The sequence below is a fragment of the Artemia sp. Qi Xiang Cuo genome, chromosome 10 (genome assembly GCF_049724085.1).
Source record: "Artemia sp. Qi Xiang Cuo chromosome 10, ASM4972408v1, whole genome shotgun sequence".
Taxonomy (NCBI): Eukaryota; Metazoa; Arthropoda; class Branchiopoda; order Anostraca; family Artemiidae; genus Artemia; species Artemia sp. Qi Xiang Cuo.
Window position 1 is genome coordinate 39,897,186 of NC_142803.1, and position 23,769 is coordinate 39,920,954.

Sequence of the window (23,769 nt, forward strand, 5' to 3'; positions counted from 1 at the left end):
TTAGGCAAACACCTGCACCTTGGAGTAAGATAAAAAAGAGTTTCATTTTAAGATTCAGTCCCTTAGTCTTATATTTATCGAATAAAATATTACCCAATACATTTCAATCAACAAAAAGACAATGTTTCAGATATACCTTCATTGTTAGAACATTTGGGTTCCAATTCCTGGGTGTTGTATTCAAGTTTACAAGGTCCTGAAATGCCAGGTAAATTAGGCAAGGGAACATCTTCAGGTTTCGGGGACGAAAGATGGTTTGGAAAGTGAAAGGGCTTTTCAGTGTCGTCTCGTAAAACATCTTCAACTTCTAAAATAAATAATAATTAAACACACGCAGTGGCGCTCTCATACAATAACTATATGGTGAGAGGGCAGACTGGTGGTCCTTGGGTCCACTAACGGAAAAATTAAAAAAATTTCTTAGAAAAAAACGGTATTTTAAGGCATTTCTGAAAGTTTATTTTAGCTCTTTGAACGCAAGTTTTGAGTTGGGACTAAGGAATGAATGATAAAACTTAGCACAATAAATAATATTTTAAAAGCAATATAATTTTTTCAGGGGGGGGGAGGTTGCTAAAACCCTTTTAGCACAACACCCCCTCTCCTCCGTGGGTGCACGCCCGAACAGATATAGAACAATTTAACAGTAAAGTTTACTAAGCAAATCGAACTGCTTTTCCTTTTTAATTACGTGTAAATATGTAACCTTTATATATTTACAAAAAATCGAATGTATACGCATGTTTTTTCAAATAGTTTTTAAAATCTGCTTTTTATAAAGCAAAAGAAAACCTGAAACATTTAACGAAATTCACTAGCATAGAACTTATAAAAACCTGAAATTCATAAAGCAAAATTCATAATATAGAACTGATCGTTTGAAAAATGGAAATTTAGGATAACGTACTGAATTAAAAAAAGAATATTGAATGAAAAAAAAAATGTAACCAAAAGAAAAACATTTTAAGGAAAGACAGAAAATGTCTCTACCGGAGGATTACTTGTGTCACCAAGCTTAAAAATAAAAGCTAATAATTCGAATTTAAATGTGTTTTATGTTAAAGAAGCCGATTTTCAATCAGTCAATCAACCAATATCCTTATAGCCCAAAAAGGGGGGGGGGTTCATTAAGGAGTAGATGAAAAGTAAAACAAAAAAGAAAAAGAAAAAAAGAAATTAGAACACAATCCCATAAGAGACTTTACAACCAAGAATAGATTCAAATATTTTTACTAACACATAGCAGGATGTAGGCTGTTTTTCCTATCAAGCTTAGAAAAATAGCGACCGCGACGCTGCTCAGCCACTGTTAGTTGCTCAGTTAAACCGTAGGCTGACACTATTCTTTTGTTTCTAGTCCATAGGGGTATACACAAGAGAAATTTTGCGAAAAGAAAATACATAGTTCTAAAAGTCTTTATATCAGTAGCCGTAAACACATTCCAAAATGGAGTCACTGCAAAGACGTGAGACATCGCAGAAGCGTTACAAACACGGGCAAGATTACGCCTGCTGTAGCAAGCTTTACAGCTAACTAGCATACCTAACGCTTTTATAAGCTTCTCTCTTAAATGAGAGATAAGGAGAGCATTTGTCGTTTTTACAATTTCCCCTATCAGAATACCGAGATACTTAATACAAGCAGATAACTGAAGAATCTGATTTCCTAACTGTACGCATCCAAGATAACTTACATAATTGCCAATAGCAAGGATTTCACTCTTCAAATTATTAAATTGAGACCAGTGAGACCAATTTTTTGCATATTCCCTACTGAGCACAGAAAAATACCCCTGAACAGACAGTGCGGTTCTACTTAAATTCAGGATGTCTTCGGCGTAATTGAGCATGGATAGGTCCAAACCATAAAAAAAAAAAATTAATTCTAACCTTCTTCTGGGGTGCAACCACACTATTATAATACAATGGTGGCGAAGTTAACCCACCCTAACGGATTCCTTTCCTAACTCGAATTGCGGCTTAACACATTACTTAACCATGACGAGTAGACACTTTCACAACAACACATAATCTCGTATACAGATTTTTAAATACCTGCAGAACTGAACGATTGAGACTTCACGGCTGCGCACTATACAACAAATGAGAATGCACACCAGAATCGAAAGCAACAGAGACATCGTGAGGCGCAAGGAAGAGAAACATTACTATTCTCTGTGTTCATCAGGCCGTTGGCAAGTATACCATGCATGTATTCCTGACTATAGCCTTCCTTATATCGAAATTGGTTGTCAAGAGTTGGACAAGCCTTATTTACGTCACTAGTAACACCAGCAATTATCCTACAACAGAAGAAACTATTATGGGCCTATTGGAACAACATTGCCAGCTATCTTCTTTTTTTTGTAGAACAGGATTCAACGACCAACACAAAAAGAATTGGGTACTAGAAATAAAAATAATTTGGTAGAACAAATGTAGATACTGCAGTATCTTTTTTCAAAGGCGAATGATAGCACTGTAAATATCAGAGGCCATAACAACGAAACCAATATTTTATTTAGTATCAACTAGACTATCCACTAATAGGTATTCATAGCAGGTTTCTAACACTGGATCAGGGGGGGAAATTTGCGGGTGAAATAGCTGATCCAGTCACTCTCTGACGGAGGTTCTGAAGCAACACCTTTTGAATTTTTCCCCCGATGAATCTCCGGGTTTAATTTAAGGTATTTGCAAGACGCTCGCTCCAGCAGTCAATAATCTCAGCTTTGTGATTGGCAAAAAAACTAAGCAAATCAACATTTGGTATATAACCGTATGTCATTAACGATACCAGATTTCGGCCGGTCACAAACATTCCACATTCGGTGCCAAAACCTTTGAATATTTGAAACTTTGCTGTAAAAGCAGATTTATTGACAAAGTATTTCTGAACCCGGATAAACTTTACGTACCGGAACGACAAAACGCATAAAACAACGCATTGCATGGGTGAATTCACTATAGTAAATGTTGATTCGAATTTTTTTTCGACTTGGTGGGTTCCTAAGATTGTTGCAGCAGCTGGAGAGGGATCTGATTTGGTCAAGTGTGGCATCAAGCTCTGCTATATATACAACAAAATTTAATTTCTTTCAGTCACATTTGAATTCCCACTTCCGTTTCTTTTGGTCTTTTTTAAAGAGAAAACTATCAGTAACAAAACAATTGGAGATTGCTAAATGATCCGATACCAATACGCTAAAGTCAACATGGCTTGAGCCATTCACAGTCACACCGTTCGAGCAGAGCATGAAGACAAGCAAACTTGTCACTCTGGAGTTATGGATATACGTATACGAATGGTCATTTGGGACAACATACAGATTAGAAAGAGCAGACAGAAGTAATTGAGATCTTGACTGAGCTGGCACTGAGAGGTCGCAGTTCCCATCCCCAGCAAGGATACCACGATGAGACGCATAGGCACACTAGAATGCAAAGATTTAGCAAGCTTCATTATTAGATGGGAGAACTTTTCATCAGAAGCCAAGTTCTTGTAATCAGCTGGTAAGTAGCAGCAACAGACTATCAGATTTGCAGCTTTCATACCAAGGAAACATTCGTTTTCAACAATTACTGATACCGAAAGGTAAGAACTGATTAGAACCGCCTGTCCGGCGGAAGGTCTTCCTCTGCCCGAATGCTTAGTAGGCACTGCGTAAAGGAGATTTTTGTTATTCACTTTTAACAGGGAAAGCAAATCTTCTAATAGGAAATATTATTCTAGACACATAACATCGTTGCAAGACATCAAGCTTTCAATCAGTGGTAGTTTTCTTATTACACCACCATTCACATTCTACAAAGACACTTTTAGCTCCGAGTTGGTCATGACTTCGTCATGAACTTTCTGCCTACGAGGCACTAAAGACTGTAGCACGGATGGTCTGTCTATTTGCAGAGAGCACACTTCAGTGCAGCATTGCAGGGTCTATCTTCATTGTTTGCATGATTACCACTTCAATGGGAACAGCAATTAGCGTATTTACAGTAGTTAGCAGCGTGACCGTAGGGTAAAAGTACCGATGATTCGATAGTACAATTTTAGAACCCCTGTCAAAGTTTTCCTTCAAAACGGAATAACTCAGCTTAGTCGTGACTAAGAGCGCCATCTTTTAAAGACGTTTTTGTATTTCAATGATACGTAACATTGACACAAAATCCGGTACACCCAGATAATAAAAGAACATTTAATTCAGTAAGTTTTCTGTTTTCGACAAAAATGGAGCTCCCGACAATTTTTCAGGTAAGTAATGTTCAAACTTCTGTTGCTTGGTTATTTATTGCAAAAAAAATTGGGACTGGCACCAATGTATCAAGATAAATCTGATTTTATCTGAATTCTAGTCACATTAGCTTTTTCTTCATAAAATTAAATTTAAATGGCCACAAATATTACATTGTCCAAACTACGTTCCAAGTGCCAAAAATTCTTGTTTAATGTAGTAGAATACCAGGCGCACTAAAAATGTTCCTTTAGTCAAATTCAAACATAGATAATGACTTCTATAAACTGTTTTATTTCTTTTGCCAATATCTTGTAGCAACCTTGTCGAAATTTTCGACAAACAGCAACAGGCCCTGTTCACATGGAAGATATTTTCCAATTTCCTTAGCGCTTATCAATGAAACTAAAAAAAAAATTCTCAAATTTGTGTCGGAAAATGAACCGCAGCTTGACAAATACTATGCCGTTTTCTTTAGTGACAAAAAAGTGAGGTTCCATATTTTGTTGGTGTGATTCTGAACTTTCCTTACAAAGGACAGTCCAAACTAAAAATTTTTAAGTGGATTAGAATCACAGATCACACTTCGAAATGGCCAAATGTTGATGACAATTATGCTGTCAACAATAAACAAGTCTTTGCTGGGCCATTAAAACTAACAGGAAGTGGGCCATTCATGATAGCGTTCGTAGATGCAATTTCTGTGGCATATATACAATACTTAGAAAAGGATAGACTTATGAGATCTAGGTCACAATATCACACTTCTTATGATTAATCAATTTTGTTATACTAAATACACTCCTTATGATTAACCAATTTTGTTACACTAAATACTATATACTTGAAACATTTTTGTTAGTTTTATTACTTCTACTTTTTCAACTGTTTTGTACTTTTACACACTAAATGAAGTTGAAGAAAAACAAAAAGAAAAGAATACACAAGTCAAATATTCTGGTTCCACCCACAGGTATTCTCCAAGTATTTCGACACGTGTTGAATACACAAGGTTCCACCAAGAGGTATTCCCCAAGTATTTCGACACGTGTCAAATTGGGTTCCGACTTGCGTTGAAAACATGTAACTTTTTGTTGTGTTGAATTTGTGGGTGAAAATGCTCTAATTTTAAAAATTCGGAGTTTTGAACCCTTTTCAGATAAAACTTCCAACTTCTTATCAAGCAACTAGATTCCTAGATGTCTTTCTACATACTGAAACCCTTTTCCAACCAAAAGTCTTTAAATTAAGACTTCTGGAGTAAAGAAACTGTTTTTTTTTTTTTTACAAAAACTGTCAAATCATCGTTACCTTTAGCCTACTCTTGGCACTGAAAACACCTCATTGGCAATACCGAAAAATGTCTATTCGGAAGCACTCATAGCCCAAAGTTATAAGGTTTTCCATTGCTAGTTGTAAATCGTCCTTACTTTCAAAGACAAGCTTGGAAAAGCAAGTTTGTCAAATTCTCTTGGGAACATGTCTTATAATAACAAAATAAGAGGGGGTATTCAGTCAAGCATCAGTGTCTATAGCACTGTTGAGGACTTCAATAAAAGACTAAAGTGCATCTTGGTCATCAAGTATCACGCACCACTCTTTGCTGAGGCCTCAGGTTCACTATATGGTTACAACAATCACCAACGAGGCCCTTAAGATACTCCTTAGTGCGACCCGCAGTCGCACTAGCCATATTTTGTGCTGATCTGAACAAGCTCGGGTGGTCAGTACGATCGTCCACTGTAGAATGAAGCTCATTGACCTGAGGGTGAGTGTGGCTGTAACCTACCCTAAGAGTATGAGTACCTCGTCAGGCTCACAGATTAAAAACTTGGGGAGGACTACATTCTTCTCGTCACAAGTCCGAATGCCTATTATCAAATTAGCAAATATGTCCTGGGGCTTAACACGATCTGTAGAACGATTAGACATAAGGGCCAAGTGCCGCAATTCATCTTTTGCCTTAGTCAGCATATCAGCTTTGATAAACTGTACTGCCTTCACCACCATTTCATCATACTTGTTACCCGCTTTGTTTGCTTGGAAGAAAAAGTTCAAAACAGGGCTCAAAACCAAGTCTGGCTTCAAACTACTCATTTCCCTTTCGGAATGAAATGGCTTCTGGCGCATTAAGCAAAATCACTGGGCAGTCCAATTGAGATGCAAAATCACACAGCAATATTATAATCAAAGTGGCCAGAGGCGGAGCAAATAGTCGTCAGAGAACACTAAAATCAACCAAGAAAAAGTGAAGTGTAAGGACCCCCTCATCTATTCCCTGCAATTTACGGGTAACTGAGTAACGGCTGGTATAATACGGTACTTGCCTCCATCCCCTCTTTTGGTTGTTCTCAGTAAAAAAAAATCAGATGCACCTTAATGATATGGAAACAAAAATACAGAAATATGAAATTGGCAATATAGATGGGGGTCCAGTTTACCTGAGAAAAAAGATGGCGCTGGTGAAAATACCCACAAAGAAAAAATTATACTAGTAATTAATGAAGATCCTTCAAATATTACTTAACTAAAAACCTATCTTTAGAGGGTAGAGATCAACATGAAAATAACCTCAAAGTAATGCAGTAGCTTTATTCCATTAACAGCAAAGAAACAAACTCAGCCGCAATAGCTCTGGATTTAACATCGATGGCACGTTTATCACCCCTCAGCTCTTAATCATTAGATCCAAGAACATATAGAGTTAACTTTTTTTCTTAAGACCACTTACTGAGCAGGGAGGCAAAAAAATGACAATTATTGTAAAGAGCAAAGTAGCTTTTCTTGTAGTCTGTGACAGAAAATAAACTGTGTATCTTACCGTTTTTAATGAAAGAATCCTGAGTAACCGTGACGAGATCAGACATTTTCAGAATTTGTGGCAAGTCCATAAAGGTCTCAGAATGGAATTAATGCAAATTATGAGAAGCATAATACTATCATCAACACTTGGATACGAAACAGATTTTCGTCAACAGAGGCCTGAAATACAATAGATATAATGATTGATGACTGATAATGACTTTTAACCACTGCAAAGCCTTTTTTATTTTAATAAAGCTGAAAAAAAAGCTTAACTCCTTCAGGAGTCAAAGGCATTAGAAACCTGATTTTTTTAAGGAAAGGGTGCTAAAGTTCAAAAACTCTCTTTTTGATGTAACTATATTCAAAGTGCAGTTGTTGATTTAAAGTTAAGATAAACTTTCACGGTAAAAAGCAAAATACAGCTGCTAGCTTATTCTGTTAGCTGTTGTGGCTGTTAGCTCCATTTTATTAGTAAATTTTCCGAGCTGCAAACTATTAGGTTGGAAGATGTGGTTTAACTCCTGAAATGAAAGCTTTATTCATTGTTTTAATGCTTAAAACACTAGAAAGTGTACGCCTATTATATATGGGCCATAATGTATTTCCAAGAGGGTATATCCAGCTGTTCTTACTTTTAGGGCTTCAAAAATACGAAAATACATCTAAAACTAGATCCAAAAAGATATGTGAAACCATTGTATTGATCAGAATTAATTTTTTCAAAATTCAGCAACTAACTTTTAAGCAAATTAAAATTCGAATCTAACGTGAAACTCAAGCAATTTAAGAAATATTTCCAGAAAAATAAATGTATTTTATAATATCTACTAAAATATAATAATGTTCATCAAAAATAATTCTGAAAAATTTAATAGGGTTGTTTAGTTTAACTAAGGAAAATTGTTTAGTTTAACTTAGGAGAACAATCTTCCTGGGACCCATTAATGACAAGGTCTAAATTTGTCTTCAATGACTTGTTTATCTAAATATTGTTTCAGCATCTATGCTAATGTTATTATGAAATCAATTTCACTTTTTTACTAAAATTCTTTAATCACACTTTAATAGGATATACTAATGTAAAATAGAAACAAAAATATTCCAATTGAATAGATTTTCTATATATCTTGGAAGGAGATAAATCCTTTAAATCCCCCTGGGGGGGGGTTAAAGCATAGCATATATTAAATACGGGTATTGTTGTACTATATGTAACACAAGCGTCATAATATATAGGGAATATTCTTAAGAAACTAGTCAAAGGGCTTTCTTTCAATAGAGAAATGGATTGGAAATCGTGGTCTGTCATTGAGTTTACAATGTTTAAACTTTTTTGGGGGGTTTCGGGTGGGGGGGGGGGTGGTTTAGGAGGCAAACAGGTACCTAGGTTAGGTTAAGTTACGAATTTAATATATGCTACGCTTTACCCAACCCCACCCCCCCCCCCTCCTCCCCACCACCACCCTAATGTGCAAATATATAGCCGAAACTTGTTTCTAAACTATTATATTTTCAACCTATTTTGTTTTATTTCATTACAATTAACCAAACTTCACTTTTCGCGTGTGTTATAGATAGTGCATAAGTAGACAACCTAAATACATAGCCTAAACTAACCCAACCTAGGTACCTTTTAGTCCCCATAAACCCCAAAAAACTAAGGGGTTGCAGATAAGACAGAATAAACACTGTAAATGGATGGATTTGAAACAAAAAGTAACAAAAATTGGCCATCCAACCTATTTAATGTTGCCCCATCTAACCACCTTTGGAAACCGACAAAAAATAAACTAAACGCCGTTGTTATTAATGTTTAAAATTGAGTTTCGAAAACAAAATGGTTTGGTCAATTATTGGCGTCCTAGTTTATTACCCTTCCCCTCAAGATTTTGCTCTAGATCCGCCATCGAACTAAGTACTCAAAAGGTGTTGAAACTGCATATCTGAACCAAATACCTTTTGCATTAGAAATCAAGTTCTAATTTTTTCTAATTTTATAAGACTATATAAGACTATATTTTCTCAAACTTGGGACCACACTTGACAAAAGCTGTGTAGTATGATAGAAATTCTAATTGGCAGTTTTCATAGCCTAGTGAAATTTGTCAGCAGATTTTGTCAAGTTATGCAATCCACAGATTTCCAGGGATTTCCTATTAAAATCTCGTATTTCCCACCCACAAAAAAATTTGCTGTCTGGAAACAATTTTTTGCCCTTGGTAGCCACCCCTAATGATTTATTACTAGCTACTATCCACCCCTAGTGACTATCACTTTTACTTTACTTGACATAATTTTTCATTACTTTCCAAAATTTTTGTCCCCATTATTGTCTAACCATCAAAAACCAGAAAAAGAGCATGGAAATATAGACCTTTCTTCCTATGTCAGTAAAAGCATAATGTTCATAAGATTATTCCATTTTATTTTACATTCTCTTGAGACTTTTAGTTTTATTTGAAAACCACATTTTTTTATATTGGAATTTTATTTGAAAGTATGTTCATTTTAACTCTGAAGACTGATGCTAAGAGGGTTATTTAGAGAGCTGCATTGTGAGTTTTAATTTTTTCTTCTTTTGCAATTTCTTTTTAATTTTCAAATTTCTGAAAATATAAAAAATAATAAAAAATCATTTCCAAATGAAAGAAGTGTACTTTACATTACTATTGTAAAATCAAAGGGTGATACCTATTTAGAAAAGAAGAGGGGGGTTTTATGGTAAAATTAGATTTTTTTTTTATAACTGAGCTATGAATTAGGTGAACATACCACTCAATCCCTTTTTTATGTTCTTTCAAAATATAATTGTTGTTTTACTTGGAAACTAAATGGACTCTTTAAGCTGATACCCTTTTCTCTTATTTTTGGCTATAGAGAAGCACTAAAATATTGCTTAAAAACTTACTGCTTTAAAATAAAATATCGCTTTAAAATTTTTCATATTTACTTTAAGTTATTAGCATCACTGTTGATTCAACCCATGTACCTGTATACTGAACTAACTCTGACAAAATCAAGAAACAGAAAGGCTCACAGGAAATATATAATTTGGGCTATATATTGGAATTTTAGGGAAGGGACGGTAAAGCATTGTTTAGCTGCTGTCTAAATTTGTAACTACAATTAATATGCATGTTATGAAATTAGAATTGTTTTCAACTACAATAATTTTGCATGTTATGAAGTAAGAATTAATCTCTTAGTATGATTTCTTCTCAATGACCCTAATTCTCAGCTTTTACAAAGTTGTTTGTCTAAGACAGGTAATTTAAGGTCCTTAAACTGAATTCAGAGCTTAAAATATTTCCATGGAAAGTATTTTCAAGCTTCTACCCTTACTTCTTCCATACCTCCGTTCCTAAGGCTTCAGAAACTGCAGGAAGACAAGTCTCTACCTCTTTTATCTTGGAAAGAAAAATGTTTTATTTAAGCTTAGTTTGAGTCAGATTTTCTTTTACTCTGATTTTTGGACTTAATATATTAATTTTAAATACATTACATTTGAATGTACAAATAATAAAAGGATTGATATTTTTGCCGGAATACCTCAGAGTTAAAAATTTTGCTTCATTTTTAATGTGAAAATTAGATATTTTTTTTCCTTGAGAATACTATTTTTCATACCAACTTTTATTTTTAAATGTATCCCCCTTCTTCCTGAACATTTATCTATTATAGCCTAAATTAAAGAATTGAATTCTAGTACTTGGTTGTTTTAAATTATTTTCAGATTTATTTCTCCTGCTTTTTGTTTTTATTTTGTACTCTGCTTTCTTATACCCGTTTTAGAAGATCAATCAAACAGTTGATGGTAATGAACTTTAAGTAATGAAAAGCTTGACTCAACATAACCAAAACTAAAAAAAAAACATAAAATGAAAAAAAGAGCTGTTTTCGTTTGTGATGCTTTGTTTTGCTTAGTGATATATCTTATTAAAATACAGCCAAACTATTGAAAAAATACATTCAATAAAAAATATTACAATACTATGAAAAAAGTACATTACTTCCTAATTTAAATTGAAACAGTAACTCAATAGACTACTTATTATGAAGTTCAGGTTAAATTCAAAAATAGGTTTTATATCTTAATATGTGAGAGAAGGGGAGGGCTGATATTTTTGAAAAGTTTTGTTTGAGATATGTGGGAATGGAAAGTTTTGGCAGTAGGGTTTGAAAACTTCCAACATAGAGCCAAAGCTCTCATACTGCTGCTTTATAAGACTTGTTCAAACTTAAAGTTCATTCACTTTCAATGAAGATATGTAAAATTTTGTTTTAAGACATTGTTATTGATAGGTTTTTACTTACTTGATTTCTTTTAAACTGCAAGTTAATATTTGCTCAAGTCTAGGGCAAATTCTCTCAAAACTGTTTATTTGTCATATAGAAAGAGTCTAAAATTGGTTATTGGCTATCAAGGTGTACCTATAGTTAATGCAGGTAATGGAAAAGCTGAAATGTGTAAGATTAGTAGCCTAAACCAACCATAGGCTATTACAATGAAGCTACACTTGTGTTTCTTTTTTTTACGTTAGTGCAAAACTAATGTCACAGCATAAGAATATATGTGACTGCAAATCATGATGATTCTCCCAGAACATCTAGTTGTGCTTTTTGCAGTTATAGTTATCAATGAGGATCAAGCATGCTCTTTGGTATGCAATTGGTCAGCAGTCACGCAAAAGCAAATATCAGAAAGTGTTAAAACTGAAAGTGAAGAACAAAGAACTGTGCTATTAGAAGACCAAAGACTAATAGTTAGTTCACATGGATAGGATTCCCATCAATCCTCAAAGGAATTCCTAACAGGATTGATTGTTTTCGCGTCATGTCTTTCAGTTGGATTTTTTTCAACTTTTTCCCTTGGAAACCGATGGGTTTCATGGGAATTTCAAGGCAAAATATTTAAAAGTTAGAATAATGTCAAGAATATACCATCCAAAGACTCATAATCTTATAGCTATGGTTGAAGGTTACTTGTATGTATTTGACACCAGTCACAAAGAGTATAAAAACATTAAGAAAAAGCAGCAGACATGGCAGGAAATATCGCTTTTTCTCAATGAACCAGGTAGGTTCACTCAACATGCTAGGCTATAAGCAAATGGTTATATTCCTGTTGGAAGCACAGACTTATCAGTCATCAAAAGTTTCTGCCTGATGAAATTGGATTTGAGTTTTTTTTTCAGTTCAGTCTGTCAATTCAGTTAAGTAGGCCTAACCAATATGTAAACATATCATTTTGGGCCATGATGGGCGGACATGCCATCTCCTTTTATTTTTTTTTTTCTGGATTAACTAACTCCTCTGATTCTAGCAAACTGGAGCTAGCTAAAGCTACTGAAAATGCTACCAAGGCTAAGGATTCCGAGTCTGGTGATGATGATGATGAACGAATTAAAGACCCCTCTTGACTGCTCGGTCACTTGGGTCTTCTTTCAATAAATCTGGATCCCACATTAGTTAGTCAATCATCAATAATCTGCTCTGTCACATTAATTAATCATAATTATTCTTCCCATCACATCGTCTTATCTCTCCCAATGGCAGTTATAAACTGTACAACCAGCTTTAGGATTTGTATATTGTCACTATCATTTGCAAATCCTCCCAAAATCAAATTTCCACTCAACTGTTTTCTTCTTTCATGAAAAAAGGCCTTGATATGCTGTCTTTGGAGAGTGTACTTATCACAATCTATAAGAAGATGTACCAGACTTTCTTCTTTGTCACAAAACTCACAGTTACTTGACTCTCCATAAAACTTTGGCCTGTATAATTTTGTATCTGCATGGCCTGATCTAAGACGAAATGCTAATCTTCCCTCTTTCCTACTTAATCCTTGGTACACATGCCTCTCAAACTTTCTTGCTACTTTTCGGGTAACAAACCAATTTCTTGATTGATTTCTGCTATCCTCAAAATCATACGTTCTTACTGATTGTATCAATTGATCTAATTGCATTGCAGATCTAGGAGTTGAACCACTAGTAAATACATTTACTGTTTCGCATGCCATTTTAGCAGCTGTGTCAGCACTCTCATTCCCCAAAATCTGAACATGGGCTGGGATCCATTGAAGACATATGTCTGCTGTTAACATTAATGATACTATTTCCGTGTAGCACAATACAACTTCTCTTGAAATTTTCCCATTATGATCAAAATTGGCGAGTGCCTCCAATGCACTTTTTGAATCTGACAACAATACAATGTTTCTTTGGTTGCTAAGATTTTCTTTAGCAAATACAATTGCTTCCTTTATGGCTATTACTTCAGCCTGGAAGATTGTTGCCTCTGGATGCAGTTTAAATGACTTTGACACTTGTATCAATGGAATGACAAAGGCAGCCCCTACTGCAGAAATTAGGTTACTTTTCTTAGATCCGTCTGTATATATATCAAGGAATCCCCTGTATTTCTCTGCCATCATTAATTTAAAGTTTATCCTGGAATCATGGTATCCATTCGTTTTAAACTTAAGATTGCACTGTAGCTTAATTGTCTCCCGAGGATCAGGTAAAGCAATTTCTGGAACTTTTAACATATCTGTCATTTTTAGTGTCACTCCGAACTGTTCACTGATATGGCAAGACATTTCAAAGATATTTTCTTGGTGTTTCTTTTTAAACTTATTTGATTTAATAATTTTCCTGGTTTAAATATTCTTTATGTAATTAGGTTTGTACTATCTGTTTTCAACAATTTTTTTCCATACTTCAAGACATTTACATTTATCCTGGTTAAAAAGCTTTCAAGTCCTGAATCTGACATAAAAAACAATAGGGGTAGTCTTTCTAGCTGCAAAGGCAATGCGTATAGCTGCATTCTGTACGGAATTCAACTTTGCTAGGGCTGTGTCACTGCCTGAGGAATAAATCACGGAAGCATATTCTATCTTAGACCTAATATATTTTATATAAAACTCCATCATAAAACTGGGTTTTTGCCCCCAGCTAACAGTTGTAAGCATCTTCATAAGATTCAGCCTTTTAACGCAAGCAGCCATGGTGATTTCAATATGTGGTTTCCAATTCAAATTTTTCTCTATATTCACACCCAGGAACTTTGTTTCACTCACAAACTCAATCTGCTGGCCATAAAATCTAATTATTGGGGTGATTTTCATTTTCTTCCGAGTTATTAACATGGCTTTTGTTTTATGTGTTGAAAATTTGAGATCAATATCAGTTGTCCAGTTTTCAAATTGCACTAATACTTCTGAAATAGCTTTGATTCCCTCTTCCAATGTCCTTGCCATAACCCACAAAGTTTTATCATCAGCAAAAATTCCCGCGTTTGAATCTTCTTCTCTAATAGGGATATTATACTCTCCCATATTGTAAAAATCAGGTCCTAAGGCTGACCCTTGAGGAACTCCCCTTCTTCCTCTTACTAGGGCTGCTGAGATTGTATTTCCTACTCTCACTGTAACTACTCGGTCTTCAAGATAGTTTTTACATAGCAGCGACCTTCTACCTCTAAGTTCAGCCTTAATTATTCTTGACAATATTTGTTCGTGTACACTGTTATCAAATGCGCCCTTTACGTCAAGGAAAACTGCAATCATTAAAAGTCCATTCTGGAGAGCATATAAGGAATCCTGTTTAAAGCAAAGCAAATTATCTGTGGTACTTATGTTTTTCCTGAAGCCGTATTGTATATCTTTAAGACCGCCCCTTTTTTCTACTTCATAGTTAAGTCTTTTCTTAACAAGTCGTTCATATAATTTCCCTAAAAATGGGAGCAAAGTTATGAAACGCTGGTCTTCCAGTTTTGAATTGTCCTATACTGGTTTTGGGATCATAATTGCTTGGCCCCTTTTCCATGCACTAGGAAAATATCCATCATTCCAAGCCAAATTGATGATGGAAAGCAACGCCATAATCCACTGCTTTGGCAAAGCTTGAACAAACTGTGGATAAATCATATCTTCCCCTGGTGAGGTAATAGGGAGATTTCTTATTACACTGTCAGTTTCAACATTAGTAAATGGCTGATTATAAGGGCTCTGCAAATCCTGATTTGCCATTCTTTTAACTTTAGCTGTCATTCTGGCCACTTCTGTAGCATTTGTATCAGTATTTCCTATGGTCTTATTTAGATAATTAGCACTTGCATTTGCCTTATCTTGATCTGTCACTAGTAACTGATTTTTGGACATTCCAGGGGGGTGGGATTTTCTGGGTGGGGGCTTGTTTTGCATTTGTTTGATGAAAACATAGACCTTACTTACTGGTTTCCGGAAATCCAAATTATCAATAAACTCTTCCCAGCTCTTTTTCTTGGCTTGTGAAATCGTTCTCTTAAATGCTGCATACGCTCTTTTCACCTCAATATAGTTGTATATTGTTGTTGCTTGTTCATACTCATTTTTTCTTCTTAGATATTTCTTTTTAGCTGCATCACAATCTTTGTTCCACCATATACATGAATTTCTTTGTCCCTTATATTTGGCCTTCAGTGAAACAGATTTTGTTGCTGCTTCAATTATGCTGTCCTGGAAAACCTTCACTTTGTCATCAACATGTTGCTCCCTTTCTACTACAGCCAAAATGTCTTTTTGTTCAAGAAGTTCTTTAAACTTTCTCCAATCTGCCTTCTTGGTTTGAAACTTAGTAATCTTGTTTGTCTCAAATTTATCAGAAATCTCAAACCGACCATCACAAACATTTAATAAAATTGGGGCATGGTCACTAAATAAAGATGTATTTACTAAGGTTGACATCGTTGCTGATGCCACTAGATCTGGGCTAGTGAAAGTCAAGTCTATAGTGGTGGAAACTCCTGTGATAGGATTTTTTCGGGTTGGAAGCCCTTTTGGTGTAATTGAGCATGTATTATTATCCAGTAACATATCTTCAAGGCTTTAACCTGAAGCATTAATAAAATCACAATTACACCAGACTTTACTATGGGCATTAAAATCCCCTATTAAAACCACCTGTTCTGCATTTGGTATTTTATCAAGTAGTTCATTTATAATTCCACCAATGTCTTTATTATTCCCATTCGAGTTGTAAACATTTATAACATTGAGGATTTTACCATTTCCCAAATGGAGCTTGCATCCAACTATTTCAACATACTCTTCATAATTGTCACCTAATTCAATATGCACTTCGGTGTAGTGGTACTTTTTGCTAATACCTATCAACACCCCGCCTTTTCCTGTTTCAATTCTGTCTTTCCTCAAAATATTGTATCCCTGGAAATTCATATTTATATAGGGTTTTAGCCAGGTTTCTTGGAGACATAAGACATTAATACAATTCAACAACAAGATCTTTCTTGTCATTCCTCACTGATTGTGAGTTCCATGATAATATTTTAAGGTCCATATTGTTGTGCTGCTGTCTCATTAGTTAAAAAAACACTTCTAATTTCATCTTTGTTTAGCTGTCCAAGCTGCAATTCATGCACAAGGGTACAAAATTTACTTATACGTTCTATTAATGATAGTTCACTCAATTTAAGCATTTCTGGTCTTAGAAGTAATCCAATTATTTGGGATTCTGCTGCCTTCTGTTCAATTTCTTGATTCATATTTATTTTGATCTTATTATGACGTTGATTGAAATAAGAAATAAAAACAGTAAGTTTTTGTTTGCCACAACTGCATAGCTGCTATATTTTACATGGGCTCTCTTAAAGCAAATGTGATGTTTATCTGACGCATGTAGGAGTTCTCTTTTCTGTATTCTAACAGGATAAGCAAATGATGTATAAAAATGATTGCCTTGGCAATTGGCACATACATATGATTTGGGCCTTGAGGTACTATCAGTGTTTTTGAGATGGCACATATCAGATGAATGATTTCCTGAGCATCTTAGGCATGTATGAGCTTGATCTCTACAAATATCCTGTTTATGGCCATATTTTTGACACTTATGGCACTGCAATAATCTCTTGTTTGGCACCTCGACTTCTCTTTTTCTTCCACAAAACCACACACATCGGGGAGGACAATTACTTTCAAATACCACCATTATTGTCTAACTGTCAGATAGCTTTTTCGTGTCTTTGTTGTACCATTTTTGCTGGTGAACTTCTTTTATTTTAATAGGTGACTCCATACACTCTAGAATCTCTTCATCGGTCATGCTTAGTTGGACTCCTTTTATGATCCCTCGGCTTAATCTCTGCTTAACACTTCCAGTAACATTCACTCCAGCAACAATGTTCATTTGTTGGACAATTTTTGATGATTCTTCATCCATGAGGTATACTGTCATTTTGTCTCTTTCTCTGTTTACTTCAAATTCAAATTTTCTAGATTTCAGTACTTCTTTCAGAGATTTCACTATTTGGTAGTCATCAGGCAGTTGTTTATTTTCATCACTTACTGTAACATCAATCATTGAAGATAATAATTCGGTCTGTGGTATATCAATGGTTTGATTTTTAATGGACACTTTCTGAGATGGTACTGATTGGTTTTGGTGTGCATTTTGCCTCTTAGCTTGTTGTGGGGCAATTTCACTATTTGGAGAAATGTCTCTCCTTTTACGTCCCAGGCTGGGGTTCAGTCCCAGTTTTGGCATTTGCAGGTCTTCTTGAATCAACCCTTCTACTACACAAGGGTTGACAGGTCTCATATCTTCATCACTCTCAGATGGTAATGGTGGGTAACTTCCTTCCTCACTTAACACAGAGTACCTATTAGCTAAAGGAATGGGCTGTATCCCTGGCACATTATAATTTGGTGGATAAACCACTTCCCACAAACTGAACTGGTGCTCTTTGCACCTGCTGGACAATTTGTTGTTGACCATAAAATGCATTTGGGTTATATGAACCTGGTTGCCAGCTTACTCCCACATCGTGGGACCATGGAACTATAATTTGGTTCTGTCTTACATTATTATTAGCTCCATAAAACTGTGGGGTCTCTTGCAAAAATGATGGACCTTGACATGTACCACTTCCACCTTCACCATGACCCCTTTGGGGGCCAGGTTGAATATTCATTTCTTCTAGAGCACAAAATCGATTTTCAAAATTTATCCTTCAAAACTTATGAAATTTCATTCTAGTCACCTGCCTCACAGAAACATTGAAAACTTGAAGCAAAAGATTTTATATCCTACAGTTAATCTTTTCTTCTCTGCTATTCATTCCGAGTCTGGATCATTCATGCTCTATTGATTTAAAATTTTTGCTTCCCTTCATGACGGTTGATGCGTTCGAACACTTTCCCATGCGTATGAACACATTCCCGTCGGTCCTTGATAGTTTTCCCTAATCATTTTCCCATCCGTGTGAATCAAAAATGAAGTAGCAAAAATAGGCCCGTTTTTTAGCACTAAAGGGCTAGGCACACGTAGCTGATTTCGGGAACTGATTTCAGCATCAGTGGACAAACAATTGCGGTAAGAAAAATGTTGTTGAAAGAAACATTTATTACGTAAAATTTTCAAAACAAAAAATCATGGACACAAATAGTCAACTGAAGTTTATTGATAGTTACTTGATTGACCTCAGCTTAGTTCTCAGTTTAATTCTAAGCTCAGTCAAGGGGTCTTTCACCACAGATACCTCTGGCTGACTATTTATTTTCATCTCTTCTTCTTTTTCTTCTTCTATTTCACAGCAGGCGGGCTTTTCAGTTGATACTATTTAGCCCTTTTCCTCTTGCTTCACTCTGTGGGCTACAGAGCTACTGGCTTGGTTGTCTCTTATTTATTAAATATTCTCAAATATCTTTCAGTAGATCTTTCGACTCAAGGAGTTCAAATATAAGATGATAGATATCGATTTCTGTGCTCTGTGTGCAGTAATAGTCGGCTAGGCTCTTGGCTGATAGTGAGATTTTGTGGTGATCTCTATTTTTTGCGATGATCATGATGAAAATCAGCGCTGATTTTGTAAATCGGCGCCGAAAACTAGAAAATTTTTCAAGCTCTAATCGACACCGATTTCCTTTAAAATTGGCCCTGCTTTGGAAATCAGTTCCCAAAATCAGCTACGTGTGTCCAGCCCTTTGCATCTAAGATCTTACATCTTTCTGCAAAGATTATCGTTTTTAACTAATCTTTGTTCTAAGATTTTACAGATCACTGATGTTAGCAAAAAGTGTGAAGACTGCCACTGCTTTGCCACATAGAACAATCATGAGAGAACTTTGATGATCTACTCATCATTGTTCTCATACCGCTGATCAGAGCAGAATGATGAAAGACGTTTGCACAAAAACGACCAAAGATGTAAGATCTTAGTTCAAAGATTTCACTTTTAATGGTTTTCTAACAAAATATGTAAGATCTTAGCCCATTGATGAGTGAAAAAACTTCCCTAATATTACGTTTGATGAACAACGCCATCACAATCATCAACACCAGCAAACTCTGGTGGATAACTCAGGACAAAACTATTAAGATGCAGTAGATTATGCAAGTGGTAATCAAAAGTAACTGGGACCATTGAGATTTGTAAGTATTCACTGTGGAGTCCTGCGTTTTCCCAAGGAAAGAGTAGCCGACAAAGGTGATTCATTTGGAGGTTACTGTTTGCTTTGTCGAATTGCATTGCCATCTTCGTAATTTTCAAATGAATCGGCGTAACCTTTTGACGAACCCGAATGGATTTATGAGATTCCCACTGTCCCTATCTACTGTCTAGCAAACCGGCTGCCAGGGGAACGGGCCTGGTAATGTCTGCAGGGAAAAAGGACCCTGTCGAGCTGGACTCTAGTTCGGCATTGTGGAGTGACATGAGAGGTGTAGTATAAGTGGGAGATGATAACGTCGGCAGTGAAATACCACTTGCTCTCTAAAGGGTTCTACAAACAACTCAAAAATTTGAATTGGGAATAAATATTTAGCGAGACACAAAAAACTATGACAAAGGTCACATGAAGATGTGAGCAATAGAGGATTATATAAATAATCACTCTTGGTGTAACCCAAAGTTAGAAAATATTGTGTTTTGCAGAAAACGCATCAATTTTGCAGAATAATGAATTTTTTCACAGCTTGTACTTTTCCATATATTACAGCTTGTGCAAACAAAGGGTAATACACAGTGCCGGGTGATATTCAATATCAATATTGATATATTGGGGCAAATATCGATATCGAAAACGGTATTTGAAAATGTTTGACTATTTACGGCTTTTTCTTCTATCTACCGGTAAACATCCTGCAGAAAAGATCCAACATAAAAAATTGTTTCGAAAATAGGCGAAAATAAGAGCTATGATGTATCTAATCCATTGACTCATAGATATTGGAAAACAGCACGCATACCTGCATCCTTAAGTTGGTATAGCCTGTTCTCAAACTCAAATTAAGTTTCATGATTGGGGTCTGTCAAATGTTACTGAGGACTTCCGAAGGGGTTCGGCTGTATAAAATGACTTTTAGGCTTATAGGCCTTGCTCATGTAACAGAGAGTTAGCTTGTTATGCTGATTTCAAATATGTATAAGATTTATTTAGTTTAGTGTTTTCATCAAAAGATACAAGCCTGAGAAACTTGTGATTTTTGAAAAAAGGGAGAAAATCCCAAAACGTCAAGGAATCTTAATGAAAAGTGCACTTACAGTTTCAGCATATCATGGAGCCCTACTTGTTAAGATTTCATCCCCCCCCGCCCTCTGCAAAATGTAGAATTTATTTTTTCAGAAAAAACATCACAGATGCGTTTTTATTTATTCTTTTTCGCCTAGGTGATCGTATCAAAACAATGGACCAAGAATATTATGAACCGGCTCGTTCGAACGAAAATATAAGCTCTAGTGCCCTTTTAAAGTGATCCAAAATATTCGCGGGAAACTAGCTACCCTTCCACATTTTTTTTACCTGAGGTCATCAGATCCAAATTTTGAAATATCCATTTTGTTGACAATAGCTTGAAGATCAAATAACTGTGTCTTCAGAGATAACCAGACCCCTCCCCCCCACAACCTGCGGAAAGGGCTCTAAGTTAAGAATTTTGCCAATTGTTTACGTATAGTATTTTTTATTTTTTGTTAATAAAGATGCATTTTTTGGAGAGGGGGAATTTTCCGTTGGTGGATTTTCCACAGGTAGGATTTTCCATGGACAGGGGGATTTGTCATACTCTATTGGCCGATTCAATTTTTCACGTAGAGATAATCCGAGGAAACTCTCATGAATCCCTTAAAATACCTGGGGGGATGGCTATGAATTTTGCCTATTGTCTACATATACTATTTGTTAATTGGAAATTAACAGACATTTCTTAGGAAGGGGAATTATCTGCAGGAGGATTCTCCACGGTGAAAATTTTCTATGGACAGGGACGTTCCAAGATATAAGCCTACAAGGGGAAATATTACACCGGAGAATTTTCCAGAACTTCCATACGAAATTTATCTTATTTTCTTTTTGCCGATTCAATGTTATATCTTGAAATGTTCCAGGGAAATTGTCTGTGAGGGAAATTTTCAGAGAGGTTAAAATTGTCAGGGAGATTTTTTTCGTAGAAGGGGAGTTTCTCCCACGGGAGTAATTCTCCATGGGGAAGTTTTCAGCTGGAGATATTCTTCAGGGCAGAATTTTCCGCAAGAAAATTTCCATTCAGAAGATAAATTTCAATGGAAAATTTCCCTTCCAGGGGTTTTTCAGGCATGATTTTAAAAAAGATTAGAAATTAAATGAAAAACGATTTTCTTATAGATAAAAGTAGGCCAAATAAAATGACCTTGGCGATATTGTCGACAAGAAAAACCTTGGGCGGAATTTTCAGCAGGGACGGATTTTTTGTGAGGGAGGGAGATTTTATGAAGGATGAACTTGCCATGCATTAGGGTTTTCGGTGGGAGGGGAATTTTCCACGAAGGACAGAGGCAGGTCTGCCGGCATTATTTGACAACGATCAAAAGTTAAAAAAAAAACGAGCTTTTTTCCACTGAAACTAGGGAGGAATATTGAAACTTCAGACAAAAAGATATCATACCGTATATGCGGGGAGATAACCCTTTCTTAATACCTCGCTCTATACACTTGTTTGACTTTTGTCCTAATTCTGTAAAAACAACTCCTGAAACACAAGGTCTATTTAATTAGAATAAGGAACTATTTTAAAATGCTATAAGAAACGTGTATGAGGGGCAACCTACTTATATATGGAATAATTTCTGTTCGTTTGATGTGTTAATGCTGGATTTTACTTTCTGTTGAAAAAACTGCTTTTTTTTCCTTTTTTTTAATTACGAAAAAATTGAACATATTCTCAGGAAAAAACACTGAAGTGTTGCTGAGTTTGAGTAGCCAAAAGTAGCCTGTAGGCTACCTTTCTTTATCCTGAGCCAAAGTAATTTCAAATCTTGATTTTTGTTATATTCATTTATGTAATCGAAGTTTGTTTTTATTGCTTGATTTTATATTATTCAAAGTTTGAAAAAAATTGTAAAAAATACACTTTTATTACAATTTTTGGTACTTATCTGCTAGCTTATAAACACTCGAGAATTTGGATCTACAGGTACGGGGTTGAAAAAACTGAGATGCTAGATATGATATATATAGTTTGGGCTGTATATTTGCATATTCGGCGGAAGGGGGGGGGTTGTAAGTAAAGCAGTCTGCATGCAAAATGAAACATAATATAACCTAAATTTTAACTAAATATTTATTAGAATATAGCTACAATGTAGTTTTCCACTGATCAGAAACTAATTGTCTCCGTATACAAACAGCAATAAATTGGTTACTGTCTGATTTTATAGATCCATATTCTTGAGCTTAACCTACTCAATTTTTGTTTAACTTTGGGAAAGCCAAAATTATTTGAACTTTGGTTCAAAAAATGGGGGTATTCCAAACAATTATAGGCCTGTTACAATAGTATCATCTGTTTCTTATGTTTTGAAATGGTAGTAAAGAGTTCTTTTACTTCATTTCTCGTAAAGAATAATTTTTTTCTCCCTATTAGTTTGATTTCTTGAGTGGTAGTTCATCAGAGCAAGCAGTAGCTGCTTTACATCATTTCTTATCAGAGAATATGGACGATAATTACATGGCGTCAACTATATTTTTTACAGTAAAAAAGCTTTTGATATAATGGACGTTGCAATTCTTCTTTATATGCTGGAAAAATATAAATTGGTGGATTAGTTCTCAACTTAGTGAAATTGTATTTATCTAGAAGAAGTATTAAGGTTCAGCTAAAATAGCTCTTTGAGAAGTTAGAATTGATTGTTTTTGGAAGAAATTCGAGGTCAGTGAGGGGTTTGCCATTTTAAACTTTTAATATTGAAATTTCCTCCATAAAAAAGGTATATAAAGTACATATTATTCAACACATATCAACAGTGTTTAGGAATTTCTATCATTTGCTTTGATTAAAGCTTATGTTTCCATACCAGATTACGAGGACTTTAGATTTTTATTGGTTGAATGCTATTTTCAATATTGCCCCAAATTGTTCAAAATAAATAAACGAGAACATTGGCAAATTTTTTAACACAACCTAGGAAGACAGAAAATTCATTAGCAGAGGGAAAGGTAATACCACGGGGCGAAGAGACGTCACAGCCATACGCCCATTTCTAGGCCAAGCAGAGACGTTTCTAAGCCTAATGAATACTGAAGAAAATCCCCCTTCCCCAAATTTTAAGAAAATCAATTGTCAGATTGCAGATACTCGTACAAGAGAAGTAGATCTAAAAATAGTCTATGACGCTGGGTGAACATCGAATTGTTTCTTCTTCCAACGAATTTGGCATGAGATTCTATTGTGCAGATGGATAACACAAA

At 35.3% G+C, this 23,769-nt stretch overlaps 1 long non-coding RNA gene across 1 annotated transcript; it reads right to left on the minus strand.

The window, feature by feature from the left end:
* Window positions 1–23,769, minus strand: LOC148947757 (uncharacterized). The gene is made up of 3 exons (XR_016142302.1): window positions 23,663–23,769; window positions 7,054–7,214; window positions 1–307 (listed from the first exon to the last, which is right to left on the minus strand). It is a non-coding gene; the product is annotated as an uncharacterized LOC148947757 (long non-coding RNA).